Below are 8,065 nucleotides of genomic sequence, written 5' to 3'. Positions count from 1 at the left end.
TCAGTCAGAGGGCTTATTTATGGTAATAATATGTATACTAAGCCTGAAGGTGGCGCTTTCCTACCGCAGCCATCTTGGATGGTACACATACACAACTCTGCATTGCTCCACCATCTTGTCAGCACTCTAGTTGTTTAATAGCTCTATGGTTTGATCAAAGATACTAGAAATACAAGATAGAGTTCTCCACACAAAAAAAGTGTTCCACCGTGTTCCACCGAAATGCATGGTGGGAATACGAAAAATGGGACGCCCCCTACAGCTGGATCTAAAAAAACTTGTGCCAAACTTTCGTTACCAAGTCGTCGCGTATTTTATTATCAATTCTCAACATAGAAACTAGATATAAAAACAAACTGGAATAGACACCCAGACAGTGACATCGATGAATACATAACCTCCTTGGTGGCGGTAGACATCGTTGCTATTATCCAAATAATACACAAAACAATTAAAGCATAATCATGAATCAGTAAAGAATAAAACAACAATACAGCGCAGAATCACATGGCCGGACGCACTCTTAGTGAAAAAGTTTTCCTCCATTAGTGGGAAAGGAAGGGCGCCTTTTGCGTCTGGATATACTTAGCAACAGAAGGGCGCCCTGTACGTTGGGCACGAAGTATAGGAAACTTGCATGGTTAAACAGAAGGGCGCCGCCTACGTTCGGCACGACTTCCGCCTCATTTTTACAATGCGAGAACTCTCTTGTATTTCTAGTATCTTTGGTCTATGGGCATACTTCATGCAATAGATAGCCTGAATTTTGGTTACCAAGTGATTTATGTGAATATATAAATAAATATAATTCTTTTATTGCACTGAGGGGGCATGTCTTACCATATTTCATTGGCGTCCCATACTTTTACTTTCGTGATTTTTCCCATGAGATAACCTGTATATTTCGGTGGTTTACCATTTTGGCTTATAATATTTTAGTTTAGTACAATTAAGTAAGTCATTCAATTTATTTTGACTTTGTTATGTACAACTAACCAAGTCAATATTTTAAAGGTGTTTAGGTAGACCTATAGTACGGTAGCTTTACATAATACTGTATTTTGATGTTCAGAAATTTTAAAGTATACAGATTGAATGCAATGAAATTGGTTTTATATGGTTAACAGCAACAAGATATTTCTAGATTTTTTTTGTAATTCTTTTAGAATTCAATTGAATTTTTCGACTTTATGTGTCACCATAGTTACACAATTATTAAATTTTATGTTTTTTTCCTTTTTAGATTCTTAAGAAACCTAAGAAAAATTATTCAAGCATTTAAATGTGTTTTTTTGTAAAACTCAAAACTTGTCTGTATATTTTTCATTTATAAATGTCATTGTATTATTAAATGATGGTGGCAAAATATTTAATCATATTTGATTCGCTCGCACAGTTTATCCAATGAACTGGGGCTTCTGTTTTTTTTTTTTATTACCAGATATCTCAACTTTCTTGCAAGACAAAACCACCAATTGTGGATATTATATGATTTAATTTTTTGCCCCAATAATTTGTGGAATGAAAATCAGGAAGCCACATTATATTATCTTGAAGTATTATTTCAACGTTTGGTAATATTCGGCGGGTTTTACGTTCACTTATTTTTATTTGAATAGTACAGAATACAGTAGTTATAGAATAAAATATTATGTATAATAAAACATGAGTGTGTATTAACTATTATGACTGTGTATTGTTGTAGCAGTATTTTTTTTTCTTCTGATGTAAGTTTTGCTTTACCCTTTTGCGTCTACTGCCCGCTTGCAGGAAAGTACCATACATGCTTTATCATTTCTGTACATGTAAGAATAAATCCGGTTGAAGGATTGATGGGATACCTGGCATGGCGTATGTACAATACTCTACAACAAGGTTATTTTCGTCCTGAAATTTCTTTAAAGAAATCAACAAATAAATTGTAGTCACTAAATGCCTGACTGACCTTGATTGACATCAGGCTTTCATGGTACTATGACATTTCGCCGAATGCCAGTTTGCCGCCGGACGTTTGGCCGACAGACAGTTGACCGAAAGAAAATTCACCGACACCGGAATTCGCCGAAATCGAATTTGCCGACTGGACGATTCGCTGACAACCAATTCGCCGACAACCAATTCGTCGACAGACATTTCGCCGACAACCAATTCGCCGACAGACATTTCGCCGACAATTTATTTTTGTGATGTGATTGATGATTCATCGTCGTACGAGGACATTTTGCCGAATACCAGTTTGCCGACGGACGTTTGGCCGACAGGACAGTTGACCGAAAGAAAATTCACTGATACCTGAATTCGCCGAAATCGAATCCGCCGACTGGACGATTCGCCAACAGCCAATTCGCCAAAAACCAATTCGCCGACAGGCATTTCGCCGACAATTTATTTTTGGTGATGTGATTGATGATTCTTCTTCGTACTAGGACATTTTCCCGAATGTCAGTTTGCCGACGGATGTCAGTTTGCCGACGGATGTTTGGCCGACAGACACTTGACCGAAAGAACATTCACCGACACCGGAATTAGTTATTCATACATGCAGACACACTTTCAATATATTAATCATGCATTAAGATTCTTTCAAAAATAATAAATACAGGCCTATCATAAACACACGTTCATGTATATTTTTTTTATTAAATATTACTAAGAAAATCATAAGCGACTGTAATAACTAAACCAATATAAAGGGCACTTTTTTTAATTGGTAAAAATTGATACAGAAAGTAAGACAGGATAGAAGATACCAGGTGTGAATCTACTGCAAATTTTTATGGAAAATTGAAATGTACACAATACACTTTAAAGTAATAATAGGCCTATTTCAAATGTTTGAAATGCACCAGAATACGACGTACAAATATACAGTAAAGTTTAAATGCACAAGTGGAGAACACATGAAATTATTAATTAATTGATAACTTTAATTCATTCACGTATAAAATTCAAAATATAGCAGCACAAGCTGAATTTCAGTTTGAATGTACGGTACAAATTAGGCAAATCAATAAATTATTGGGTGGCCTATATACAAGTTGAATTTAAAAAAGCCAAATTGATTATCTGTTTATATATACATTAGATACAGAAAATGACAAATTCAAAATAATAAGGAAATGTACATAAAAATAGATGGTCATACAATTAAGAAAATATTTATTCATTAATAAATAATAGTTATGTAACAACATTGCATAATACTGTAATACAATAACTATTCAATCAAAATAAAATATGGACGGTGCACGAAAACATAATATATATACGTCAAATAAATGCTGTCTGAAACGTTATTACTTGTTTCATTTGTTCCTAAATAGGTACTTCTTCGAGACTCACTGAAATTTTTCGTGGCCTGAATTTGGGTCGTGACCCACAGTTTTGGAAGCCCTGAAATGTGAACTGACATCAAATCGGTGTCCTTTACAAATGGAGATGTTGAAATATTGTGGTTCAAATCTGATTTTGAGTTCGCCGTCAAGTATGATAATGGTTTGTTTCTCATGGATGGGTCCGGGTGAGATCGTCGTAATTTGGTTTCACACGGAAGCGGTTCTATGATTTTTCCCCCAATTTTTTTCATTCATTTCAAGAAGCGCTCAAACGTTCGCTTGCACGTCTGAGTTTGCCGACAAACGTTCACCGACAAGGTGAAAGCATGGGAAAATATTAGGGGCTTGTTTCTCATAAGCCCGTTCGGTGGTGGTATATAAAAACTAAGGGCCTGAAAATTTTATCATTTCCATTCGTTCATCACGGAGTTTGTCTGAACTGAACGAGGCGGTCGCAGACTTCTTAATGAATGCATATATCCTTGGTAAGCAGAGAGATGCAACCGGTTATTGGAGATGCGAGAAAAGGGGTGAATATGAGGCTAGATTAACAACAGAGTATGACCGTCTTAAAAAAATCAGCCTTCTGAGCATAGTAACACACGAGATCCAATACGAATGGATGTCGCAAAGACTGTGTCCGAAATCAAATAAATACACTGTACATGAATTTAAAAAAAAAAAAATTAATTAAAAATAAGCTTGGGGATTTAATGCCAGTTAAATACACTCCATAATACATATTGATGTTACAATGACCTTATTTATTGTTTCATATTACGAAATCACAAAATTTACAGCATTCATTTTGAAAAGAAGCCCTCTCCTCCCCCAACCCACCTCGTTATTTTGCAAGAGTAGCCTCGAAAAGAAGCCCATATCGAAAAAGAAGCCCATTCAAAGTTGTCATCGTTGCAGCCCTGCATCGGCCCCAGATTATTACGGCCCTTCCATTACTATAAAGCATAGTAATACGTCGTTACTAGAATAGAATAATTATTTTTACGATTTAAACAGTGGCCTACTAATTCTTCTTATCATGTAGCTATATTACAGTTTGGAAGTTTCAAATTTAATGCTGAAGACATAATTTAACATTTGATATCTGTAAGCTGTTTACAGTATTCTGTACTAGAAAGGTTTTGGACACGTAACCGAAAAATAAATCATCTAAATATGCCACTTGTGACACATCCATCCATTAACATGTTTACAAAAAATTTCAGCAAATCGTCCTGTCGGTAAACTGGCATTCGGCGAAATGTGTTGTCGGCAAAATCTCGTGTCGGCTTTTCGTTCGGTCAAGCCTGTAGGCCAAATGTCTGTCGGTGAATCATCTAAATATGCCATTATGTGACACATCCATTCATTAACATGTTTAAAAAATGTCGGCGAATTCGCTGTCGGCAAATTTGCTGTCGGCGAACCACCCTGTCGGCAAACTGGCTGTCGGCGAAATGTGGTGTAGGCAAAATCTCGTGTGGGCGAATGCTATTTCGGTCGATAGTCTATAGGCCAAATGCCTGTCGGTGAAACGTTAGGCCACGAAAATTAATCATCCAGGCCATCCATTAACATGTTCACAAGAATTTCGGCGAATTGTCTGTTGGCAAATTGGCTGTCGGCGAAACGTCCGGCGAAATGGTTTTTCGGTCGATGTTTGTCAGTGAAACGTTCGGCCACGACAAAATGTCGGCGAATTGTCTGTTGGCAAATTGTCTGTCGGCAAATTGGCTGTCGGCAAATTGGCTGTCGGCAAATTGGCTGTCGGCGAACTGACTTTCGGCGAAATGGTTTTTCGGTCGATAGTCTGTAGGCCAAATGTCTGTCGGTGAAACGTCCGGCCACGGGCTTGGATGGCTGCTTTTGTGATTGTGATCAACCAGAAGCCAAACAAAGAAAGCTTTTATTGGCGCTTTTTTAAAGACAGTGTCATTAAACATTCTCCGATGCTGATTGGCTACGTCTACAGTGCGAATAATGTATTATTTACTTTTTGCATGGTAGACAATATTTGTATGATAAGTTCTATCTGAAAAGGTATTTCGGTTCGATTAGGTATTCTCGTAACTAATTCAGTAAGTATCGTAAAATATTTAGGTCATTGAACCTTTTGAGATGATACTTATTCGCACGGTATGACAGCCGTTACGTCATGAAACCTTAAATGCTGAATGGCTAGGTCTACCGTGCGAATAAGACTCATAAGAGCTTATTCGCACAGTCTGCCGTGCGAATAACCACTTTCAAACACGAAATAAACTGGCTGTCGGCGAAATGTGGAGGTTGAGAAGTAATGCAGCTACAAATTATGATGCTATGCCTGGCTGAATGTTGTATCAAATGCTGTATCATGCTTACAGCAGAAATAATGGTTTAATATAATTCTTATGGCTTATGAACTATTTACTAAATTTCCACTAAAATCACATTTTGACTTAATATGGTGCTGACCATCAATATGAAGGAAATAAATTAATTTATCAAAAATTGTAAATTCATTAGGCCCTATTGTTTATATTTTTTACTTTTGGCACATGATCATGAATTATAGAAGTAGGCCTATTCGAATTTCGATATGACTCAAAATTGCTAAAAGTATATAATAAAACACAGGTTGGCAAATTGCGGCCAGAGAGCGATTTTTTGCGCCCCGCGAAAATAATTAAAAACCCTATGTGTTCGGCCCGCCAAGCAATATTGGCTAGAAAACACATTGTTTCTTACGGGCCGACACCAATTTTTATGCCCACCCATGTAATAAAACATATAATAGTAAACACGACACTTGATAAACATAAATGTCAAAAAATTGTTAAGTTAATAATACCATACACAAATTTATAATTGAAGAGAGCAACTGCATAATATCTATAATTTTTATAGGCTTGCTTGTACTTGGCATTAAAGTAAATCATTTAATAAGTTCAATTCATTAAAGAAATACATTCATTCATTATGGTTGAATTGATTGAATAATTGACCTATGAAATAACATAAAATAATTGCAAATTGAGCCTTAAAAGTTTAACATTCCGAGCCACACAATGTACCATGCATAGCCTCCTGTAGCTGTACAATCAGCAAGGCCTGATATGTCATGAAATCGAAAGTCTGCCCTCTTTGTTGCCCTATTTGTTAAAATACTAGCAACTATTGCCATATCTGTGGGGCTAGCATCAATGACAGGGAGGTACCTCAAGATTGATAATGATGGAACATGAGCCGAACGAAATGTGAACGAATGGCAGGTAAAGACATATGGAAGAAGCAGAAAAGATCTTGACTCTTCTAGAATTCGAAAAAATGAGACAGATGTAAAGAATATCATGCAAACAATCAACAACATGATGAATACTTTTCAAATCTGTAGCTCCAATGATTTATTCAAGATTTCATCTGGGACTGTGTGTACTGAAATTATTAAAACAAGCTTATTGGAAGCTGAAAAGCAAGGCGAAGCTGCATTTCTAAATTTTTGCAACCAGCGCCTAAAGTCTAACACAATAGATTTTCATCATAGAATATCAAACCTTAAGCTCAAAACATTTTCTGAATGTGGGAGTTAAGGTGAAAACAAGGATAAAAAATAAAGAAATTGTGTTGAAGTCTGATAGGGCCCATCTATTTGCTCGTTGTTAGTTTTTGGGCAAAATTGGAATGTTGACCTCAAAGACATACTGAGGTATAGTCTAAAAGCTCTGTCACTATCCCTTGCGAATCCAGATGGATCACTAAGAAAAACAAAGTAAAGTTACTACCTGGAAGATACTGTTAGTGAGAATGAAATTATGCAAGAAATTCCTTATGGGTGTACATGGATTGTTGATGCCATAGCCATTATTCACGTGCCACCAACTTTTGGCATGTTGGCTGAAGATTTGTTTTTGAACTGGTAAGTTCAAAAACTATCCATTTTTTTGCTGATCAGTATCCTGTTTTAAGTATCGAAGGAAAAGAAAGAAAAAGGCGGACAGGAAAACTTTCATTGATGTCTCTGGTGTGATTGATCTTAAATGTAACCATGAAGAAGCTGATACAAGGCTTCTTATACACTGTACATATGCAGCACAATCAAGCCCCAGCGTTGTGGTAAAAAGTCCAGATACTGATGTTTTCATATTAACAGTGTCTTGCTTTGATGAATTTTCTGAAGAATATCATATATATTTCAACACAGGGAACGGTAGTTTTCCAAGGACCATAGACATTGGCAAGATTTTTAACCATGTAGATAGCAAATATGCAAAGGCTGTTGTTGGGCTACATAGTATTACTGGATGTGATTCTGTAAGGACCTTTGCTACATAAGGTGAACTTGAACCAGCTAAAAAAATGATGAATAACGAGGAAATGATGGATGTTTTCCAGACTCTAGGTCAGTCATTTAAATGTCACTCCGGATTTATACAAAAGGATAGAAAATCAAATTTGTATATTGTATAAGTAAAAAAAATTGCCAAGAGGTCAACTTAGCACGGTTCAACCTATTTAAATAAGGTGGTCGTCCAAATGAAAAATTTATGCCCCCAAATCAAGATGCGCTATACAAACACATTGATAGAGCCAACTATCAAGCTGCAGTTTGGCGAAGATGTCTTCCTATACCAACTTTTCAGTATGTAATATGTTTTGATATGGATTAGAATCCTGTATGAAATACACAAAAAACAAAGAAAAAGAAATCCCCATTGTTAAGGGTCAAAAACATATGCAGTACCTATACTGAT

The sequence above is a fragment of the Anneissia japonica genome, unplaced genomic scaffold (assembly GCF_011630105.1).
Source record: "Anneissia japonica isolate Jap-2015-1 unplaced genomic scaffold, ASM1163010v1 scaffold287713_len945575_cov184, whole genome shotgun sequence".
Classification (NCBI taxonomy): domain Eukaryota; kingdom Metazoa; phylum Echinodermata; class Crinoidea; order Comatulida; family Comatulidae; genus Anneissia; species Anneissia japonica.
Note: the sequence above shows the minus strand (reverse complement) of the source record.